The following is a 25,981-nucleotide window of genomic DNA, read 5'->3' as shown; positions in this document are numbered from 1 at the left end:
GCATGATCTTTTACAAGAAAAATGCATTTCCAGGCTGTTTGGACAAAGTGATGGCAAGGAGCTGACATGTTCTCATCAGAAACCACACAGAACAGTATGGGGAACTTGAGCAGAAACTATCTGCATGTTTATACAATGTGAAAGCTGGTTTGATGAGCTGCAGTGATATATTCTGAAACTAACACACAAGCAGCTTTACCCTTTTAAGATGACACTTTGCAAATACCATAGAATGCTTAAGAGAGGCAGCATGTCTTGCATCAATTACATTAGGAGATACAGTAAATGTCATGCTTTAATACTTTATATTACCAAATTAGTCCTAGTGTCAGTTTTTATCTTGAAGTAGTAAGTTGCCAAGCAAGTGATATTTCTTCAAGGGCTTATTGTTTTTACATTGAAAGAAGGCAGACTTAACAACAAAACTTGAGGAAGTACAGGCTTTGGAAGGAAGTACATGGAGAAAAGCTAGCTTTGTGTTACCAAATATAGGCAAGTGCATTATGCCATATGGGTGATAACAATGAACACAAAAGAATCAGTTTCATTAGCCACAGTTGCACACTTTAAACACACTTAACTCTCCCCTGGTGTGCCCAATACAAGGAAAATGGGCAGTTAATTGTTGTGATCTCAAATGTAGTTTAATATTTCACTTTTTTTGTTTTCTTTTGTTTTGTTACCTGCACTGTTTCGGTCACCGTATCTGAAATGGTAACAACAGAGGCAAGTTGTGGCACTGTCATTTACAGTTGTGCATTAAAGAAAACATTGTGACAGCACTGTTAGCTTGGCAACCTGGGCATTAGTAAGGAAGGTCAACTATGCAGGACATGTTACTGAACACATATTGGGGTGTTATTTGAAAGTGACATATAGCAGGAACTATAAATTCATACCTGAAGTATGTTTGAAAAAAACACAAAAACAATTACTACTACAAACTTTGACAAAGGCTGGTGTTGTAATCAGTGCATTGGAAATATCAATATATGGTTGATGGGGTTAAATGAAATTAGCCAGTTTCAAATATGTCCCAAATAGGACATGGGTACAGGATGAACAGATTTTTTTTTTCCCAAAATGGTTTTGAAATAGCAATGTGCTATTTGTATTTATTCCCCTATAAACTTAAAACATCGAGTATTTCTAAACTCAAGACAAATTTAGATAAAAGTCAAAAAACTAGTTTTACACCATATGTTCTTTTTTTATAGTAAATTAGATTATATGATCAAAATATAGTAAAACTAAATAACTAGTGTGGGTGCATTAAATGAGAAGAAAATTACAACTAAACACTGCTAAAATGCTAAAACAGTCATGAAGGGTACAAAAATTAAAAACTGCCTGGTCTTTAAGGGGTTATACTATTACTACCTGAGCACTGGGTAGTGACACTTTAAGCCACTCATTATTAATTGGTCTCACAGATTAGTGTCAGTGGGCTTAGCTTGCCATGTACAAGTGATATGAAAACTGCCTGTTTTACATCTTTTGTGGTTATGGCGAGGCGAGTTGGTTACAGCATTACACTGCAATCATTGGTGTCCTGCACACTTCACAAATGATCGGATTAGATAAATTTGTCTCAAATGAGATCTGTCAAAATTGCAAGCTTTAAAACTGAAATGCACGTGTTCTAATGTTGGTCCCGCAATGCCTGAAAAACACTCATTCATGTGGCATATTCCTGTAATCGCTGAATTTTGCTGAATACAAATGTTTCATACCCTGTTTGATGCGTGTCTGATGATCATGTCACGGAGGGATAATTGGTTGTGTGTGGCAAGCCACATTTCTGTTATTCTCTTGTCTTCTTAATCAGGTCATGGATTTGTATGGCATAGGCAATTGCTGATCTTGCATTAGTCAGGTATAGTTCACAGTTGCTGGTAAGGCAACTGATTTTGATGGACTTGATGGATTTGTGAGGTTCGGTAGTTTATTTTCTTAATGTGGGTGGTGAATAGTGTTTGGATGGGGAAGTGGGTTTTAAGTGTTTACGCAATCACTGAATTGCATCACTGAAGTGAAGAAGGGAGATAGGACAGGAAACTGATTAGATAATTCAGCCTCATCATCAGTCTCAAATTTTCTCAGGTGAGTCTTTTAAACTAGATATTTCAAAAAATGACACTAACTGACAACAAAAAGCACAAGTGTCACGAACTGGGTCCATACAGACAACTGTAAAGACTCAGAGCGCCCAAAGATTGCGTTCAGGATGCAGAAGTGGAGCCACAGGACCTGGTGCAGGGCGACTGCACTCACCCGGGTGAGCATCTAGGGTTGTGCAGCCACATACCAGCGCCCTAACATAGCAGCGGATGATGTCGAGAACAAAGCAGAACTTGGAGATATCCTGCAGGCACTCCGAAGCAGGCATGAGACTAGAATCATGTGGAGGATGCTGCAGGCTGGGAGTATGGAAGCTAAGCAGAGTAAGAGCAGAAACATAGCAAGCAAGGGGGACAGAGCAAGGAACAGGGAGACCGAGCAAGAACATAACCAGACAAGACATACATGATACAGGATACAACAAAGGACAGGGAACAAGGAACACAAGGGATGGAGTGAGGAGACAGAATCCTCAGACACTTCTCCTTTATGCAAGGATAGGACATCTTAACTGGGACATAGGGAGAGGAGAGGAGAGAGGAACCTAAATTCTCAGATGATTTAGGGAAAAGAAGGCAAAGGTACATTAGAGACAGACAAACATGAACACAGGAACTAGCCTACGACTATATGATAACAATTGGAGATTCCGTCACATCATATGGCCATAGTATGCTTAGCCCACCACTACGCCAAATTTCTCCAATATTCAGTGGGTCCTAGCACTAAACCCTGCCTACTGAACATTAATAAACTAAACATTGAATCTAAACACAAAACCAAGAAGGACATACCTTTAGACTGCAGACTGAGACAAACATAACAACCGCAGCCTGTATGGGGCCTGACTTAGAGCGGCCCTTACAACAAGCCATACTTTCAATAATTGAATTTACGTATGCTAAAAGCTGTGACGGCTACAGTTCTCGCTTATGGCACTCCTATACCCATTGAAAATTTCAACCACGTTTAACATGTTGGATATTAAAATATTGAATAATAATACAGAATAATGTAATAATTCTATGTTGAGATGTGGAATTGCAAAAACAATCTAATTAAAATAATGTGAAGTGTGTGATTGCAAATTACTGTTAACATGTCATATTTTATCTATTTCAATCTAAAGCATTTTGTTCAAATTTCATATTATATGATGCCAGACTCATAATTATCATTTATCGCTCTCCTTTTACCTATGCATTTCCACCTGAGGCAATTTAACATTTCTATCTAATAATGGTTCTTAACAATGCAGAACACTATCAACATAATAAGCACTTTCCTTATGCACATTTAAGAGTATGCTTGTATGATCCATAGTAAGGTTTACAGTTTGGGCATGGAACAGGTAATTGAAAGTTTACTTTTTGAATAATGTATGTGATTAGAGCATAACCTCATATCTTAAATAATTATTTTTCTGTAACATGTTCACTTTTGTATCAAAATATTTTAACTTTACTCTTGTGGGGACAGCTGTAAAACCTGTGGCTAAAAATGGTTGTCATTTGTTTGAGTGCAGAAGACCAGCTGCTGGCAGGTATGTCTTCTTTTTAGTAGCCTTAAGAAAGTATTAGAGGCCTCCGTCAAATTATGACAGACATAAGTAAACACAACAGAGCATACACCACCGGATAAGATTCACAAAACACCTAAGGCATGAATATTGTGCATTGTGTCATGCTATATGGTCATATATTGCTTATCCCGCCACTTTTTGGCAAGTCCTATCTAATTTTTCATGGCTATATGGCTTACCAAAGAGCTGAATCCGAAGGACTGCACTTTAAACCCACTGTGACTCTCAAGCAATTTAAAGCCTTCTCCGGACACCATTATCGAGTTACCTATGTTACAGGAGGGGGTACTCAACCCCAAGGTTTGGTCAGAACCTGCACATATGCACAGCACAAAAAATATACAAATAAGCGGAGCACAGCATAAAAAGCTAAAAAGACATACATAGTCAGATTCCTGTGTTGCTTCTAAAATAATAATGATTAATATGTACACAAAACAGAACAAGATTTTAGCACATACCATTTAAAAATTACATATCTAAGGCTTAAATATTGAAGATTCTTTTGCACTAAATATTGCTTAGCCAAAAAGTACCCCAATTTCATCAAGTCCTATCTAATTTTAAAATGACTAAATTGCTTACCAAGTGTACATAAACAAAACAAAATTGCTTTAGGAGGAATATTTGTCCCACTTGTACAGGGCTCTCCTTTGTTTTACACTATGAGGGGGTTCCCTTACATCAACTGGGGCCCTAAGAAACAGATTGATCTATATTGAGACAGAATTTGATGGCAGATCAGTTCAGCCTATCTAGTCTGCCCATTTTTCCTGATGTAAAGACTCAAACCTCAATCAATCTTTGGGTTTTCAATCAAAAACATTTTCGCCATTTTAGCACCCTCTTTACTTACCTATTTTTACATTAAAAAAAGGCTAGCATAAAAACATAATTGTCTGTAATTGTCAAGTGTAAGTAGAAAAGTTTATATATAAATAAATATATGCATATATTGTGGCAGAGTTAGAGAGGCTTTCTATGTCAGTAGCAGATTGGAGTGCTCTCTATTCCCAGCATGAAAAGGTTAAGAGATGGAAGTCAGCCCTTTCAGGTAAATCCAATTAACCTGCAATGTTTAAGGGTCAGCTGTTAGAGGCATTAGGACTCTGACAACAGAGAGAGAGGCAGTTAAGTCTAAAGGTACGGTTTAAACAAACTTGTGTGTTTAAATTGCTGTGACTACTTGGTTTATGACTGGGAACTGGATTAGCTGGCCTGTTGGTAAGTGAGACATATAGCAGGAACTATAAATTCAAACTTGAAGTAAATCGTTACTACTACAAGACTTAACTGTCTAGATGGTCTCCAAGATGGAGTAGGATTTTTTTTTTATTGTGTTTATTTACCACTGTGAAGCACGACACTGTGTACCTTAAAGTAAAACCACACTAAACCAAGTTTTACTTTTATTCAGACATTTGTATTTGGTGTTTCTTGTCAATAACTGGGCCATCGTGCCACAATATATATATATATATATATATATATATATATATATCAATCATCTGTTCCTTAGCAGGTCAAAAAATTAGGTAAATGCAGTCTCAGATGAACAACAACACATGACATATTCCAGCGTTCCATGATTTATTCAACTAAAATAAAGCCAAAATGGAGAAGTCATGTGTGAACAACCATACTGCTTCTATAGGAATTAAGATGCTAAGTAGCAGACAGGAGCTGATAATCAAATTACCTTGATTAATTGATCATCAGCAAGTGTGACCGCCTCTAAAAAATCTCCATCACACATATGGAAAGAGCTTCTCCATGCTGTTGATACTAGAAAAGTGAATACTTTCAAGCAATAAAGATATTCTTCAGATATGCATATAAAAGGAATCATTGCATATGTACTGGCAGCTACATGTCTTGCTTATTTGTCAGGCAAGCTTTTGAAACCAAGCTTGATGAGGGCACATTGTCTGTATAACTGGCATAATAGTATGACAACACAAAATAGCCATACTTACTTGGTATGGCCAGGAATGTTTCACATCAATAAAATTCCTACAAATGTAGTTTTAAAAAAAAAATAATAATACAAGGATAAATCAAAATTTATAGGAAAAAGTAACATTCAAAAAAAAATACCATTATTTTACCTGCACTATTCATTATGAATCATTGTTTTATCTTCTCTAGAGACTAATATATTTTATATTTCAAAACTTCGAATCACATTGGATTGAATACTTGATTATATTTTCCTCTAAAATGTACAATTTTTCAGTGCTACAAATTTATTTCTTCCAAACATGCTGAATTATAATTGGCGTGGATTTTATTATCTATTCATAATGATAGCTGAGGGCATTGTAGGAAAGAGAAAGGGCCGTAGGCTTTCTGCTCAGCAATTAATTCTATTATTAAATGCTAAGAAAAAAAAATAAGTGCCTGCCAGCTGTAGCTTTATAATGTTTTCCCAGAAATAACAATGGCAAAGCAGTCATTTTCTTCATACTAACCAACACAGAGATCCTTACGCTTTATATGTGTTAAACAACGGATATATCTTATAAGTTGTTATGGATTAGGCAAATATAATTTTGTCGAAATTTTTGCTGTTGCATCATTTGCATTTTTTACTTTGTTTTTGGGCTAATACTTTTCTGTTGGGTGAAGATGAACATTTTAAGAGAAGAAACAAACTTTTTGAACCTACAGGTTGCACCCTTTGAGTGCCAAGAGTGTGGAGAATATTTTTTACCTGGAAATCAAAACATGTTTTGGATGGTCCTCATCCCCCTGTAACTTGGGGACTCAACGGAAGGAGACGTAGGACAGGTGATGGATAGAGACAGGCACATGTTTCCATGTATCTTAAAAGGATTAATTACAATTTCAGACCATTCCAAAAAGAGAAGGATGAGCAATGTGTTATGTCCCCTAAGGCTCCTTTTTTTAAACTTTTTATCCCCCTACCCTCCAGATACAGAATGGGGGCATGGGGGAGCCATAGATTGGAATTGAATATGTCGTTGGAATACATGCTCGTTCCAAACTGTCTTATGGCTGATGTAGGACATGTTGCATAAGATTATTTTGTGGTTATTTCATTCAATTATATTCTAGTTCTCAGGCACAAAATACAATGTGCTACAGCAAAATCAAACACAGGAACTGGTTACATGAAATAACATTAAAACCTATCCCAAACTGTTATAAAGATTAGCAAAAAATAATAAAATAACCTCACCCCGACTGGAGAAATGGAGGAGAGGCTGTCCCTGTGGGGTGGAAAATCCTTTGCGGAAATACTCCAAGAGGCCAGAATAACACAGACAGATCCACTGAGAAAGAGACGCTTTTCTGCACTTCTCTTTGCGGATCCATCTGTGTTATTCTGGCCTTTTGGAGTACTTCTGCACAAGGGTGGAGCCACGATGCGCTCCACAAGGCAGCCTCTCCTCCATTCCTCCAATTGGAGGAGTGGATGTGTGCAGAAGTGCCTCCCTGTTGTAGAACCACTTCAGGATGCCTTGATAACGTAGCAGGGAGAAGTTATCCAAGAAAAAAGACAGAAGTGATTAACAAGAAGAGGCAAGACAAGAGGCAGAGCTGCAGAAATTCAAATGGTGACACAGCAGCTGTGAGCAGAGAAGGTAAGGAGACATTGACAAAGAGCGTGAGTGAGTGTTAATGAGGGTGAAAAACAACAAATTTGTTCCTAAATAGAATTTTTTTCAGGTCCAAAAGGACAAGAAATGAAATCTGTCGTCTGAAAAAGAATGGACCGGAAACAACACTAAAAATTCACCAGAATCATTTTGGGTCCATGTGCACATGTGTAGGTGGGATTAAGGGCTGTTGCAGGGGCAAGCCTAGGTTTAGTGTCGCCTGGGTGCAGTAATTCTTCCCCCTGTAACTAACATGCAAACATACTAACATGTAAACTCACTCTAACACTCACTCACATGGATACACTTACATATACATACATAGACACATTCTTGGAAGTTGAGGACATTAAAAATCACAGACTTGGATCTGGTCTCAACTCCTTCTTTGTCAGGACCTATTCTGTGTGCTGGGAAACTGATCTCACTCTCTGGATCAAGGTCCAGCCACCCCCATTCACTCTCTCGTCAGCTTCGCAGCAAGGATGGATGCCCTGGGATCACAGATGGAAGAAGATCTACCAAGGCACCACAGAGCACCGGTAAAACGTGGGTGCCGCTGTTAGCCCTGCCCCCATAGACACATTCTCACTCCTACACCTCTTCTCCCAGGCACCAATAACCCTAGGCTCACCCCTGAGACTCCAACATCATACACTAACACACACTCTAACACCATATAGTAGCAGACACACACATGCTAACATGGTATATACACTAACACCTTACAGTAACACAGAAAACACCATATGGTGACACACCCATCCTGAGGCTTTTGGGACCGAAATAATTTGGTCTGGCCCACGGAGCAAAAGGGGCAGCAACTGCAGTAACAAGGGTCATAACTGGGAAGAAAGGAGGAGTGAGACCTTGCATAGACTATCGGGAATTAAATAACATCACAATAAAAAATAAATATCGCTTTCTTTAGTCCCAGAACTGATGGATCCACTTTGTGGGGGAGTAATGCACGAAGGACCTAAGGACTGCACGAAGATTATGTCCTAGACAAGCACGATTGGCACTCTTCTTTACCCTCTTTCGGTTGCACATAACCTACCATCCTGGTGTCTACAATGGGAAACCAGATGCTCTATCCCGTCTTCATGAAGATCTAGAGAAGACATCAAAAACAGAGGATACTATTCTGTAATCCAGTCACCCTTTTTATGCAAACCACTCTCCTCCAGGAGATCCAAGCTAATAGTAAAACGCTCCCCACAAACAGTGAGCCTCCCTCTACTTCATCAGGGACAAGGAATTCTGTACAGGGGGAACTAGACCTATGGTTCTTCATACCATACGCAATCATCCCATAGCTGGTGATGGTGGGGTTCGACCCTTATCGATTCTAACACAACCATGGGAGAACATCACTGTTGACTGTTGAGTAGCCAAGACCTGACAGGGCTATTTAACCCCCAGCACTGTTCTATCAGCGCTTGCTCATTTTCAAGCTGTTCCCTTATGTGCCTTTCTCTGTGTTAGTTGGTTCACCTTTTTGCCTTACCTATTTGATACCTTGATTCTATACTTACTATAATAAATACTCTTCCAGGAGAATTGTTTCCTTGTCTGGCCATTCCTCATTTAAGGTGCACTGTGCTCCGTTCACCCAACATTGACAATGAGGTTGGAGAAATCATGTCAAGGGATCTGAGGCCATTCCTCCATACGGAATCTCTCCAGATCCGCCCCACATGTTTTCTATGGGGTTCGAGTCAGGGGACTTGGATGCCCATGGTAGGACCCAGATTTTATGGTCGGTAAACCATTTTTTGTGTTGATTTTGATGTATGTTTTTGATCAATGCCGGCAGAGTATCTGATGACTAGCAGGGCGTATGTGCAATGTGGTTCCAGCTCACATAAATCACTCTGCCTCATTTAAATTAAATCATATAAAACAATAAACTAAATAAAAATAAAACAGGGATCCCTGGGACAACTGCTTAAGCAAGGAACAATAAAACCATTTTCTCCCCACCTCCCTCAGAACCAATCACATGCTCAGTTTAATGGAGAGTTAACTTTAAAAAAATACCCATAGGGCATTGTACCCTTTTGTATGTTCATGTGATGCCTTTTCCCCTTATCTTGAAATACTTGAATTTGTCTACAGGACAACTTTTTATTATAAAAACCTCTGTTTGTACCAGTATGTCTTAAAATGTGTTAACACGTTTGTCACTTTGTTATATTTTCAATTTTAATATTAATGTTAATGTAACTGTGTGATCTCAACTATAATTTCATTTCTAATTTTATAGGCATAATATTTATATTTTTATTTAGTATAGCATATGTACTAGAGACATACACATACTGTATTTTTAACTAGCTATTTTCCCTGTACAAAAATGGCTTGTACCTACATCTGCTGCTTTTCTTTCAGAGATAGGACGGGTAAACAAACTGTGCTGCTGCCGTCAATTGTAAAAACCATTAGTAAAACTTCCAGGTGCCGCTTACTATATAGCCATTGTAATTCTGCGTACAGAAATCAGTATCTCAGCAACATCATTCTCCCTGCCCTGAGGCTCGGAGATTGTTGTAGTGTTTTTTAGTTTTCAAAGACGGTTGTGGCCTCCATTTACTGGTAATGAAAGAACTTGTTCTACACCTGCAGTGTCTGCAGCCACAATTCCTGATATTACTTAGACCTTAGAAGGAGGTCTTTTTTCTAGCCATTAATAACGTAACAGTTTTACAACCCATTAGAAATACTTTAAACATCCTTTTATTTTATCTTAAACATGGCCATGTTTGTTTCACACTCTCTTCGTAGTGTAACAAAATATGACAAGAAAATCAGCACTTGCATATGGTGTTAGTGTACACAATTAGATCACTACTATTGCATTTATGGATTATTTTAAAATAGATATGGGAATTTAATTCTCTCTCTTTCTAATATATATGTATATATGTGTGTATATATATATATATATATATATATATATATATATATATATATATCAATTCTTTTTGTAGATGAAGCTCACTGGGCTGACCATTCCTAATTCTTACTGTTATCAAGGAGTCATGCCAACTGCAACAAATTCACGTGAAAATCCCACTTTAGAGAATAAACCCCCATTGCTCTGGTGTAATTCCCCTGCATGCACTTATTTACATAGATAGAAAAGAACTTACTGAAAGCTTCCCCTATCAGCTAAGCACCCTAGGCAGTTGCCTATGTTACCCACGTGGTATGGCTGATCCTGTAACCAGCAGTCACGTGGATAATTTAATAATGATCTATTACACTTTTTTCCAACAGATCTATCTTGGGGGCCCTTTCATCATTTACCCACAAACCATATACAAAGATACAAAACCTTTATGTATGTAATCCATACGTTATAGCTACACTTTTTAATTGTTTTCCCATTTTTACGTCCCAGATGAGCAGGTTCTGAAAAAAAAGAAGAAAATAAATAACAGCTATGATTGCAAATTGAACTGTTTCCTCCATAATTTGTTCTTTATCTAAAATACTTAAGTCAAGATTTCTGTTTATAGTCCCACGGTACATTATAATCACCTTTGTTTACCTGCTATTTCTTTTTTAATTAACTGACATCCTATTAGCATATTTTTTTGTCCCAAGAGCATTAATTATACATAATTTATATCAGAAGCATGTATTTCTTATTAGGAAAATGAATAAAACATTTACCTGCTTATCGCTACTTGAGGTTAACATTTATACACAAAAAACTCACCTGAGACATGCAATCAAATTATCCCATTTTTAATTTTCTGTTGCATAATGATACAATATTAGATATTATAGTATTTTATTTCACTGTAGGCAAAACAGTTATTTAGTAGAGAACTGTGTTGGCAGCATTAATTAACCAATGATGCATGCTTAACTGCACAATAATGTGCGAGCAATACATACGCAGGGTTTAACTATTGAGTACTCCAGGGTTAAAAACTATATAACATCTTGTGGGAATTAACTTGACCAGTGGGTTTTTTTTTTCTCAAATGTATTATTTGTTTTTCAAAATATATTTTATAGTAAAAGCTATCCTATAATACGATTACAGTAGTAAAGACAGCAGAGCCGCATTCTTACCCTTACTGCCAATCCAGAAGAAAATCGGGTGCTGCAGTGGCTGCTGGCTGGATAGACTGGGCCCCAAGTGTTTCACTTAGCGGCCATTGGCCTGAAAGAGCCAGGGCTGCTTTTTATCCCCAGACCTGACTATGTTGAGCTTTTAATGGAATGTCAGGTTGTACAACAATGATTGGTATCAACCAAGTTGAAAGCCGAGATAAGAAAAAGCAAGAAAAAGAAAAAAACTCCCTTCCCTCCACTTAGATATTCATGAATCTCTGAGTCAAGTCTTCATTTTCAGCTCCAAAATCCCAGTCAATAAAAAAAAAAATAGACCCTTGAGTTAAGACCATCAATTCATGTTGCTTATGAATCTGAACCTGCATAGCTGTCTTTAGATTCCAACTTTTGTTATCCAAACATCTATTAAGATATTTTGCATTCATGGATGCAAGTATTTACAAAGGTAACAAAACTGAGTACGTTGGCCTTGTCTTTATCACCCAATGCTCATCTAGTCATGTGGTTCTTCATTAATACAGTTTTAAAAATGAACTTCATTTTTTTTTTTTTTACTAATGGTTGCATTTGACATTTCATCTAACTGGACTCCCTGTTTGCATGATTGGTTATATCCCATATAAAATAAATCTACAGTTTGTTTTTAAATAAAATAAATAATTATGTTAAGTTATTTTTCTGAGATACGCATTTATGTGTACAAACAACATGCGGTTTTAAATAAATTATAAATACATAAATTAAAACAAAATATATTACAGCGCCGTAAGGTTATGGAAGGCTTTTGTCAGATTTAAAAAGTTGGGGTTTTTTATGCATTTTCTGATGATGACCGCATCAGTCGTCTTTCCTCGACTAATGCCTCTAGCACCCTGCTTGCATTTGCTTGGTACAATGTATAGATTATATCTCTATAGTGCGATCTTATAAAAAAAACAAATGTATGATGCATGCAACATATATTCTGTTATGTTTTCAATTTAGTATCAATTCAGATTGTGCTTTTTCTTTTGATAATGCCAATGTTTTCACTTCACATTCAAACTAAATTACTATTCATGTTCTGATGATTCTAAAGCTAAAATGTAATTATTTCTTTCCTTTTTTAGTAAAATCACTACATTTAATTATGAACTTACTATATGGTATGAAATTTCATTGTGCATAAAATGTAATTTGGCACGGTTGTATTATTGGCTTTATAATATACGGATTAACAAACACCTTTCCTGCTAGAATAATTCAACTAGAACACAGAAACTGGTAAATGCAAAGAATATTAACATTACATGTTACACAAAGACTGAAACAAAAGGCATAAAGGTAAACACAGCTGCATAATGGTAGGCACATAATCTGATTCTAGAAATATTGAAAATGGTGTTAATTATTGTAATTACATTGTGACTAGTGCAGATAGACAAAAAAATCTTTCTTTAAAATACGTTTTCTTTTGTTGTTTAACAAATGAGGCCATAACAATTTTCTTCTTTTTTTTTTAACTATGATTATTTAATAATAATAACAATTATTATTATTTAGAAGATGATGTTTACTTGTATTCTCTTGACGATTTGGGAGTTCTACTCTCATCAAACATTCATTCTTTGAGTATTTTATCATGAACAGGCTCCATTCGTCTTGCGGAGCCTAAATGTGCTTCATTGTTGGCTAATGAGTTGTTTATTTTTATAGTTGCTAATGAAAATTACTGTAAATGCTCTGCTACAGTGAATTCAGTATCATACAACGTTCCAGTGAACTACACTATAGGCACATTTCCCTGTTTACAATTAGCTTTATAATATATGGATTAACAAATACCTTTCCTGTTACAAAAATTCAACAAGAACAAAAACTGCTATATGCAAATATGGCAAAGATGATATTTTTATTGGCTAACTAAAGAATAGTAGATTTAAATTATTAAAGCCTATTTTGGTCTCTTCTTCAGCATAACTAGATAGTCTTGAACGCTTTCAATCTTTAGCTAGCCAAGAATCATCTTTATCAGAATTTCTTTTTTCTAAAGTTAACACTTATAAACTGACAAGTGTCTAAACAGATTCATTTCTCTTTTCTTTGTTTGTTTTTAATTGTATTATAGTATTTGAAAGTGGGTTTGTCCCATTGGAATCACATCACATACTTCCTTCACACTGGCATATAATTTAAAAAATAATAATTTGTTAAATGGAATGTGAATAAAGCAGCATATACTTGAGGTTGGTAATTATTTAATAGAGCGGCCATGCCAACTTCTTTTCAGAGAATGGTAAGGATAGAGGTGGTAATTTTAAGGGGTTCACCTAACAACCACATTGCAGTCTTATTCTACAACTTGATTTATTAAGTTGATTTGTTGATTCGCTAGTTTTTATTAAATTTCTCATTCTAAATTTTCAGCTAATCATCCAACTATGGTATCAAAAGAAAGCTCTATCTCTCCTTGAAAAAACAATATATAGTTTACATGGGTACACTTTTCACAGGAAAAGAGAATAATAGCTGATCCGACATAGCGCAAAAATGGCAAAATTGCTCTGGTACTTGAGGTACCAAAACCCCCTGGGATTAAAGGGGTTAAACAATAATAACATTTGTCTCTATCATAAACAATAACAATGACCCCCAAAATATAAACATTGGCACCACCACATACCAGGTGCCGCCACATTAACCACTGTAGGGGCATACCAAGACACCACTACACCACACTGATTAACCGAATAATAACCAATGAAGGGGCATACCAAGACACCACTACACCGCCCCAGGTTGAACCAAGTCAAATTAGTTAAACTAAACCAAAACCCACTGTACCAAAACAACTTTCACCAAAATATCCCCACCGCTGTGAAAAACAGGGAAGACACCAAAAAAAACAATTAAAGGGAGGCCCAGATCTCGAAAAACAGTTCGTGAAACACTTACAAAATGGTTCCCCTTTAAATGCATAACATTTAGCCACACCCATAACAAATTGAACCAATAAATTTAAATTACTCCTTCAAGCCCACCCACTAGCTCTGTCAAGGCCCACTCCACTACGCTGTGCTGCTCCATGGGCTTCAGGATTGGCCATAAATGGAAATTAAGTGGGATCACCTTGAAATCCATCACCCCGCATTATTATTTTTTTTAAATACACATATAGTTTAGGCAGTCATTAATTTTCCTAAAATATCTCTATATATCTCTTATTCAAGAATACTCCAGCTCAAGTAGACCAGAGTTATAATAAATTCTCAAGTGAAAACCTAATTATCACCTTTGGCATTTGTTAAAATGTATTTGGCCCCAGTCCAGGATACCAAGGAGCTAAACCTGAGGCCCTGGCAAATATTCCAGACTTTACCTCCTTTTCCCAAGCAGAAATAAATACTTGACTAACTAAGAGTTGCAGTCAAAATCATTCTAAATTTATTTTTTTGGTTGTTTTTTTTTACGTATGTGAACATTTTTTGCTTACAGCCATTATATTAAATATTGACCTAAATAGCCCAGGTCCCCATATATGTTTTAGTTCCACACTAGCTGTCAGATTTCTTGTTTTAGACTAAACCCACTAAGCTATATAAAAGATACAATCAATACAGCATGTGAAGTATTTTTTTCAAGGCTCATAAACCCTAATTATACTGTGACAGTTTGAACGCCATACTCTAAATTATTTCTCCTAGTAGTTTTTTTTCTACAAAATGCGCTTATAGTATTTTGAACAGTAATATACATGTGCTGTTAGTTATGGAGAGGGCTTTTACACACATAGTAATGATTTTATTATATTCAAATGTACAATTTAAACTCATAAAGCTAAGGCAATATTTGTATTAAATCTTTCTTCTGTCATTGGTTGGAAGAATAATGTTTGTTCATTTTCCTTAATGTAATGTGCTTTTACATCTGTTTTCTCTACTGCTGTATTTTATGCAGCCAAGAAGCTTTACTTTAAAAAAAAAATACAGCAGGAAAAAATACATTTCCTTATTCAATTATTACAAAGGTGTAAAGTATGACCAGTTTAAATAATTAAGAAGGATCCAAAAGGGGGCATAATAATACCTACTGCAAACCAAAGTTTTTTTTTGTTTTTTGTTCATTCTTTGGCTGAATTATTATTAGCAGCAGCTGTCACATAGACCCCACACAGCATATGCGCCATAAATTAAATTTTGATTGATCAATTTGTAGACTGTTTTATATATATATATATATATATATATATATATATATATATATATATATTCAATAAAATGCTGTAATAATCCGGATCTTATCAGGTGTGCCTTGTGATATCACAGACCCTACTGAGACAAAAAAAGAAATACAGAATTTGATTACAGAAGCACTTCGCCATATGGTATGCTCAGGCCCAGACTATCCATTGAGAATACCTGGCAAATGTCTGGATAGGCGGGAGCCCAATAATCCCTACTACCCACCACATTTTAGACTGTCGTTCATGTACCACTGGCTGACGCATTCGGGTCAATTCACAATGTAGTTGAGGGCCACTAATATAAGAGTTGTTTTCGAGTACATATGGGTGCATGGGACTGTATAAAAAAATTTTGTTTTTAAAATAAATAAAAAGGGGTCCCCTATATCCCTGTTAACCAAGGTGTAAAAATGTGCAGTTTAATAGTGGGTAATAAAGCTCACATATACCCTCACCATCCAACTGGGTATAAAATAATTTAGAAAACAGAAGATATGTATGCATGGTCAATGTAAATGAAAGTGGGAAATGTCTAAAGCAAAAAAAAATAAAAAAAATAACACGCAATGCAGAACAGCAAAAAAGGGTCTTGCGAGTTATTATTTCTAACTACTTGAAGCTGGAGCTGGGAAGACAGTGTATAAAATCAGAGTGGAAAAAGTAATTACGTCTAACTTATATTTTGGGTATAAATTTATTTTAATAGCTCAATAGAGAAATTTATGAGGCATGGCTTATTGTACTTCAATGCAAAAACAGGATACAAAATTACTGTTTCTATATTTTAATTGATAAGCAAGTATATGGTTAATCCTGGGATTACGCTGAGTTTGCCTTTTTGGTGAAGTTTTTTGCCTTTTGCATAGTTACTTAGTTTCAGGCATAGTGAGGCTAAAAACAGCATGGACAATAACTTTATATTTCCCAATATAATCTTAATTGTTTTAATCCATTAGAAATTTTCTACATAAGGTATGTGTGTAGGGGGTACTTTATAACTTAAACAGAAGTTCCTAGTCTGACAACTGTATTGCTAACCATGTACCCATAGACACTCAGTGTCTAGACTGCCTCCACAAGGGGTACATTGTAGCGCTTATCAGCACTGTAAGGTTTAAGACGGCAACATTGCTCATCAAATCATACATAAGGTGACCCTTCTCTCCATTGAGTTAAAATTACATTAACATTTCCTTTTAACCCTTAAGTAAATGATTACACAAACCTTACCTATATGAAAAGTAAAAAAAAAAAAAAAAATAAAGTGTATCACTCACCTTACTGCTGAGTACTGCCATACTTCCTCTCTCTGGCAGTATGGGGGAGGCAATGTCCATACGCTCAATTGGATCCTCCCTTTCAACAGTGAGGATTGGAGAGCGCTGGCACCTATACTGTTTGGAGAGAGGGGACAGCCAGTAGAAAGTTATCAGGAGTAAAGTAACACAGATTTATTTTTCATATAAGTAGGGCAATAAGTACAATTATCATATAGCTATTTCAAAACTATTTTTTTTCAAATCTGGTCATTGTGTGCCCGTGTTCCCATCAAACAATATATTTTTAAGAACTAGACACCCCTGGGTATTTCAAATGCTAGTATTTTAACTCTTCCCATTAACTTATTCTACCAGCCTTTGTCAAATTTTGTGGTAGTAATCTTTTTGTGTGTTTTTTTTTTACACACTTCAGGTATGAATTTACAGTTCTTGGTATATGTCACATAAAAACAATACCTGAATATGTGTTCAGCAACATCCCCTTGGTACACTTACTACCCATGCATATGTTTCTTAGGTTGTTTGCAGGCTAAAAGGCCACATTTGAGACATGCACAATTTAATTTTTCAATGGAGGCATTACAGCAACACTATTTACAAGCTTACAAAGTGGCTTAGGTTGTTAAAGGGTTAAGGGTTAAAAAATGGAGTCTAATATCACCTTAAGATTTCCTGACATAATTTTGAACCTATTAGTTAATTATTAGAAGATTTCTCCTTAAATGACTTTGTAAAGCAAACCATTCCACTCATACACTTGCTGCCCTTTATGGTCATTCAATTCAGTCAAGACTTTCTCATGAATTTGGTCCATACAGGACCTGACTGGCAACCAGGCACACAGGGCAAATGCCCAGTGGGCTGCTGGTCATTATCACTACATATGGCAGGTCGAGTGCTGGATATGCCCAGCCCCAAGTGATGTGACCAGAAAAATGTTGTGTGCGGCTGCCCATATCCAGTTCATCTCATGGTCCAAAAATGAACAGCATATACAGTATATAGGGTGTTATAACTAACTACTTTGTACTGTGGATAAACTCTAGCATCAATACTCATTTTAATGCGTGTTAGCTGTTACTTGCCGTTATGTGCTATTAGTCATCCCATGCTAACCCTATTAAGATCATATTTAGCATCTTCATTTTTACTTTCCAAATACAGTACATTACAGTTATTAATGTTGAATTATACCTACAGTTTTTTTTAGCAATTCTTCAGAAAAATCTACTTCAAGGTCATTATTATGCAGGTTAAATGACAAAAGACATACAATTGACCCTTGTAGTATTCTACTTCATAATGCTACAATGAGAAATAAACACATTTAAGCACCCTAATCTTCAATCAGTTTTTTTATTTTTAAGGCTAGCCTCACATGAAGAGTAATTACTTAGTAAAGTTTTAAAAGTGGTCCTATAATGCAGTCCTCCTATTTAATGGATCATTAAATAGCATGTGATGCTGTCCGCTAGGGGTCCACCAGGCATTTGCCAGCTGTTCCAGGCCTGATATAAGCTAAGTTTGTAAACAAGTGTAGTGACTACTTTAACCCCTTCGTGACAAAGGCTGATTTTACTTTTTGTACCCTTCGTGACAATGGCCGTTTTAACATTTCTGCGCTGCTCGTGTTTAGCTGTAATTTTCTTCTTTCCCGTTTACTGAACCCACACACATTAGATATTGTTTTTTTCAGGACAAGAAGGGATTTCTTTAGATGACATTGTTTTGATTGTATTATTTACTATTAAAAAAAGTATAAAATATGGTGAAAAATTTTGAAAAAAATGACTGTTTCTAACTTTTAGTTGAAAAATCTTTTACTCATCTATAAAAGGTAATAAAAAAACCTGCTAAATAGATTCTACCATTTGTCCTGAGTTTAGAAATACCCAATGTTTTTATGTTTTTTTGCTTTTTTCTGCACGTTATGGAGCAATAAGTACAGGTACCGTTTTGCTATTTCAAAGCCATTTTTTCCAAATCTGGTAATTCTTCCCCCCATGTGCCATTTCGGGTATCTTTGAAGCCGGCCAATGCAATTTACCCCATCAAGTCATATATTTTTGAAAACTAGACAGCCCAGGGTATTCCAAATGCTGGTATTTTAACCCTTTCCAAGCACTTATTCTACCATCAGCCTTTGTCAAACTTTATGGTAGTAATTTTTTTGCATTTGTTTTTTCACACACATTTTACTTTAGGTATAAATAAACAGGTTCTGGTATATGTCACTATCAAAAAACACCCCAATATGTGTTTAGCAACATCTCCTGAGTACAGTGATACCCCACATGAATGATTTTGCCTGGCTGTTCGGGGGCAAAAGAGCCACATTTGGGGCATGCACATTTTTCAATGTTGAACTTTGGCATTTGGGGATCCACTGCCCGTGCCCTATTTGGTACATCTTTGAGCCGGGCCATTTCAGTATGCCCAACAAAACCATATATTTTTGAAAACTAGACACCCCAGGGTATTTTAAATGCTGGTATTTTAACTCTTTGCATGCACACATTTTACCACCAGCATTTTTTTTAAGTTTGCAGTAGTATTTTTGTGTGTGTATTTTTCCCACACACACCTACTTTATGTATGAATTTACAGCTCCTGGTATATGCCGCTGTCACACGACACCCCAATATGTGTTCAGCAACATCTCCTGAGTACAGTGATACCCCACATGCATGGGTTTGTCATTTTTGGGGGGAACTAAAAGGCCACATTTGGTACGTGTGCATTTTTCTAATTGGAAATTAGATGTGTGGCCATCCTTCCCCCCGTGTTAATTGGGACCTTGTTGAACCCGGCCAATTCAATTTACCCCATCAAATCATACATTTTTTAAAAGTAGACACCCCATGGGCATTTAATATGCCAGTATTTTAACTCTTTCCATGCGAGAATTGTTTTAAGCTAATATGCTAATTTTAGGACTTGCTCACAAAAATATATTTTTTATATATATATTTTTTTTTTTGCCTTTTTTTTTTAACATTTTTTTTCAACTTGAAGGTTCCCCTGATAGTGACATCAGTGGGAAATTATTTTTACATTTTACTGTTTTTTTACTATTTTTTTTCTAATTATTATTAATTTTATTTTATTTTTAATTTATTTTTTCTAATCACACTGTGATTAGAAAGCTGAGCTCCATTGACTTGCATGGTTGAATGCAGTACCTATATTCAACCTGCAAGTGGAGCCAGAGTTCTCTAGAGGGTCTGGAGACCGTCTAGCGAACTTTTTAGACTTTATTGTTTCTGTATTGAATTTTCCCGGACCGCCGCCATCTTGCAGATGGCGAAGATCACCGGCAGCTGCTCCAAAGGTAAGTGTTTGGTGTCGCTGGATGCCTCCTGATCGAGGCATTCCAGCGACACCATTTAAGTTTAGGAGGCGATCGTTGATCGCCTCCAAAACGCTTTTAAAACGGGCGTCCGCCGCCATACAAAGTATGGCGGATGTTGACGCCCCGGGGAGGGGCCAGAGATGGCCCCTTTGTGCCGATAATGGCGTTGCTGAATGCCTCGAGGTCGAGGCATTACAGCAACGCCGTTTCGGTGCAGAAAGCGAAAATAGATCGCTTTCTGCACCCGTTTAATGACGTGCCGGTCCTGGCACGTCATTTGTCGTTATCGACATGAATTTCCGTGACGTGCCCGGACCGGCAATTGTCATCAAGGGGTTAAATAAATAACCCTAGCGTTAACATAGTTACAAATTTTTGCATATCGTTAAGCAACTCAGCGATAATCTGCCTGAAACAAATCCAGAATATAATGAATTACGGTTGCTGATTTAACAGAGTAAACCCCTCTACCATGTTCTGGGCCATGCATCTTCATGCAAATAACATGCACTTCATGACCACTTTAACATCAAATCATGTGTAACCGAGGTAGATGGTCATATAACATTGTTATTGACTAACTGGATGTGTTATTCCATCAGCATAGACTCCATGGGCTAAATTTACAGATATGATAATCAGAAAATGTAATTTTCTAACACATTAAAGGGATAGAGAGATTCCATTGTTAGGCATATATTTCCCAACATATCAGTAACTCATCAGTAAAACTGTATAACAAATGGACAGCAAAGTTAATGTTAATGTGCTTATGTCGACAGAAGCCAAATATTCTCTTTAATGTAATCTCATTAGGAAACCCCAGTGTAAGCATCTTTCTCCAAACACTCTGAGAATCTGTGTGCCAGACCTAGTGGGAGGGATTTTAAACCAGCTGCCAAACATGACATTTCTGTACAGGCCGCTGATCTCTCGGTGGGTGATCACTTTGCAGTAGCTTTTCATCTTCCTGTCTCTCAATGGCTGAATACCTGCATGGGGCATGGATCCCAGAGCGGGCTCTTTGAATGCAGACTGTCTTATTCTCTCAGCTGGGTTTCCATACCCACCAGTTGAGAATCCCCAAATTCTAGTTTTTAGCGTTAACATCTGTTCTCTGAAATGTGTCTGTCCATCCCTCTCATTATGCACTGACAGCTCAAGACAGCCACAGCACACTGCAAGCAATCATCAAACTACAATGTTTTAATTGGTTGCAGCTTTGCGTGTGTATGCGGAGACAGCACACAATGATTATTCCAAACAGTGTTTTACAGAAATAAAAGTTATTTGCTATACCATAAAAAGGTTAAAGATAATCTAAATCTTCTGTAAAATACTAATGATGATAGGTAATCAGATTTTGACAGGTACAATTCAATCATAGAAATCAATTAAAGGGAATGGAAATATAATTTTATTCTGTATAAAATGTTGTAGGGTTTTTATGTGATTCGATCACTATTTAAACATACATTCAAACAAACTAACAACAAATGTGTAGACCAACACTGTGTTGGTTTGAACACTATTATTTATCATGTTCAAAGAGCCAAGCCCATGAAATCATTCTACAGGGACATTTTTTGTGGCCGTCTTCTGTATATTTACATATATATATCGGTGTGTATATATATATATATATATATATATATATATAAAACACCAGTCACCCATAACATTATGACCACCTACCTAATATTGTGTAGGCCCTCCTTTTGCTGCCAAAACAGGCCGGACCCGTCGAGGCATAGACTCCACTAGACCTCTGAAGGTCTGTCTGATACCAAGACATTAGCAACAGGCCCTTGAAGTCCTGTAAGTTGCTAGGTGAGGCCTCCGTAGATCCATCCTGGTGGTAAAAGAAAACACGATTCATCAGACCAGGCGACCTTCTTCCATTGCTCCGTGGTCTGGTTCTTATGCTCTCATGCCCATTGTAGGCACTTCTGACAGCTGAAGTGTTGGAGATGCTCTGACTCAGTCGTCTTGCCATCGCAATTTGGCCCTTCTCAAAGTCGCTCAGATCCTTACGCTTGCCCATTTTTCCTGCTTCCAACACCTCAATTTTGAGGACGAAATGTTCACTTGCTACCTAATATATCCCACCCACTGACAGCTGCCTTGATAACAAGATTATCAGTGTTATTCACTTCACCTGTCAGTGGTCAAAATGTTATGGTTGATCAGTGTATATGTGTGTGTATATATATATATATAGATATATATATATAATTTTTATATATCTGTTTTGTATATGTGTGTAACAAATATATGTGACTTAAATCAGAATATATTGCTAACATTTCCTAAACAGCGTATTAGATAGTATTGCATTCTAAAGTAATTTGTAAATACTTAAAGCTTTGTTTAACTACAGAGGCATGATAGCTACTATTTGCATACTTGCATGTTATTTACAAATTACTGCCACTAAAATATTCTGCTAATTAAGCATATTCTAATTAATTAAATCAGTGATGTTAATTTAGCATAGTGTGAATTCAGTGAATGCTAAGTCAACCCAGGGAAAACAATGCCTATTTTAATTAAAGTAATGCTTTCACCGATTAAAAACAACTTTGCAAGTCATTTAATCAGGAATTAGAATTTACATGGAGCAAGATTGTTACAAAATAGATGAACGTATTTAGGCAAGAGATACCTGGATCAAGGATTTTGAAATTACTGTAATACTTAAAGGGACATAGTAGAGTAGTGTGTTAATTTGGTTTTATGTTTATATTCCACAACTTTCGTCTGGCTTCATCATTGAAGGTGGACAAAACGTGACATCAGCAGAAGCCATGAGGCTCTGCTACTGGATAGATAGGAGTTGGAAGTTTTTATACAGTAAATTCTAATACAACACTATAGACATGATTCAAATAGGTATCACAGGCATAAACAGATGTTGTTATACTGTATACCTTAACGTTACAGACTCATAATATATTTAACAAAACTCTTCCTGGCAGTGAAGGTCACCAAATCACAAATAGGCTGCCCTATTAACAAACAGAGAAATCCTTATTAAGGATTAATCTCTTAAAAAAACAATGACGTGCCATTGCATTAAATAACCTTGGAAAGCGATCTAAGATTGCTTCCTTTGCTTTAAACCCCTTAATGTCAAAGTCCGTACATGTGCTTTAAACCCCTTAATGACAAAGTCCGTACATGTACGGGCTCAAAATGTATTGTTTTTAATGGGTTTAGGGACTGCCCCTTGTCCTTAAGGGGTTAATGTTCTTGCTGTAATGGCCCGACGTCAAGGCATTGAGCAACACTGATATCTGCCGCAGGAGCCCCATGTGACCCCTCCCTGGGGGGTTAACACGGCAGACACCTGATTTAAAAGCGCTTAGGAGGTGATCAACGATAGAGAGGCAACAACAAACAAACAACAAACAGCAACAACAAAAACCCACCCACAAGCGCCACTGTGAGAGATTTTGGATCTCGCAAGATTGAGCTGTCTTAAGATGCTCCTGAGAACTGTATTCAGTCTTACAAGTCAATGGAGTACCGCTTTCTAATCACAAGGGGAGTGGTGAGATATATATGAAAACAACATTGAAAAAAAGTAGTTAAAGAAATAAACAAAAATGTGGTAGCATCAGGGGAACCATCCAGTTCCAAAAAGAGAAGTCCAAAAATATAAAATATATAATATGAGCAAGTGCTAAAATTAGAGCACTTCTCAAAAATCTTGGCATGGAAACCAATGGGGTATCTAGTATGGTTTGATGTGGTAAATTGAATTGGCTTGGTTTAAAGATGTCCTAAAAAGAACATGGGTGCACACCGGCCAAATGTCATAACGAAAAAAAATGCATCTCCTAAATGTGGCCTTTTAGCCCATAAACAACCCAACACATACCAAGGGCTGTAAATTCCTACCTAAAGTACAATGTGCATGTAGAAAAATGCATAAAAATGGCTACCACAATGGCTAGTGGTAGAACTGGTCAGGTTTAAAGATGTCCCAAATAGGACATGGGGTAGAAGGACCAGATGTCATAGTTCCAAGTTGAAAATTGTGCACTTTCCAACTGTGGCCTTTTATCCCCAAACAACCTGACAAACCTATGCATGGGTGGTATCACTGTACTCAGGAGCTGTTGATGAACATATTGGGGTGTTGTTTTGAAGTGACATATTGAGCTGTAAATTTATACCTGAACTACAATTTGTGTAAAAAAAAAATACCCTGGAGTGTCTAGTTTTCAAACATACTTGGTGGGTTAAATTGAAATGGCCAGCTTCGAAGATGTCCTAAATAGTACATGAGGACAGGATTACCAGATTTGAAAAAAATTATTTTAAAAACAACTACTTGTACTTATTGCCCTATAACATGTACAAAAACATATCAATATTGGGTATTTCTAAACTTTTTTTTATAGTAAATTAGATAATATGATAAAAAATGGTATTTGAAGAAAGCCCTTCTTGTTTTGAAAAAAATCCATATAACTTGTGGGGGTACACTAAACAAGAGAGAATATAATTACAGCTAAACACGAGCACCGCAAAAATGTTTAAACAGCCTTGGTCACGGAGGGTACAAAAAATGAAAAACAACCTGGTCCTTAATGGGCTAAACAAATTACGTACAAGTAAAACTTGAAGGCACAAAAGGGCAGACAGGCAAATTTCCTTAATGAGAAGCCATGTTCATAAGATGGTCCCTAGGAGGATAATTTAGTTTTTTTCTGAGTTTCTCCAGTGAGATTGGAGTGCTTTATTTTGCATCAAGAGATATTTTGAAACCTAATATATTATAGACACCTTAATAATACCTGTTAAACAGAAATTTCTGAAAATAAATGAAAAAAATAGTTATTCTGTATAATCTGTTAAATCATTGTTACCATTGAACCTAACGTCACATTGGGCCATACTGGTGAACCTGGCACCCTTATATCAATACAAAGATTACATTAGAAAGTGTAAAATAATACATAAGGACATTAGGGCCTTGCACAGGATTTGGAAGTTCCTACAGTGAAATGCAATTTTCATTTTCACACACACACTATAAATAAATATTATAAATACATGTTATAAATCTTGATTTTCTTGCAGGGCATTAGCTACCTTATCAAACTGACAAAATCAATGATTTAATTAGATTAGTTAGTAAAAAATGTTTGTTTCCATTGTGTTTTCATCAGCTGTTAATTAGACAAATGACTGTATAAAAAGCTGGAAATAGCTGTTGTTTCCACGGATGTACCATATGCTATTATGATGGTGATCCACAGCTCAATTACCATACACATTAAATCACTAAGTTTTTGTTTTTTTTCCTCAGTACCTATTGATCTGTAAATTAATATTCTATACAATATATAGTTACATATACTTGTGCATACTGGTATAACTACAGGGGTCGCAGTGGCCACAGCTGCAATGGGGCCCGTGCCTCTAGGGGGCCTGGTGCGACCCCTTCTTTCTGTCTCCTCGTACCAGTTCAAAATAGTTTAGAAAGGGACCTTCTGACCTTGACCGCACCAATCCAGGTCAGAAGGGCCCTTTGTAAACTATGTTGAAACAGCATGCATGTGTACCTTTTGTGTGTGAGCATGCATGTGTGCTTGTGTGTGTTTGATCATGGATATGTAATTGTGTATGTGTGAGCATGGATGTGTAATTGTGTGTGAGCATGGTTGTGTAATTGTGTAAGTGGGAGGAGATGGAGTG

The sequence above is a fragment of the Sceloporus occidentalis genome, unplaced genomic scaffold, assembly GCF_023333645.1.
Source record: "Sceloporus occidentalis isolate IW3139 unplaced genomic scaffold, rSceOcc1.0.p SCAF_52, whole genome shotgun sequence".
NCBI lineage: Eukaryota > Metazoa > Chordata > Lepidosauria > Squamata > Phrynosomatidae > Sceloporus > Sceloporus occidentalis.
Note: the sequence above shows the minus strand (reverse complement) of the source record.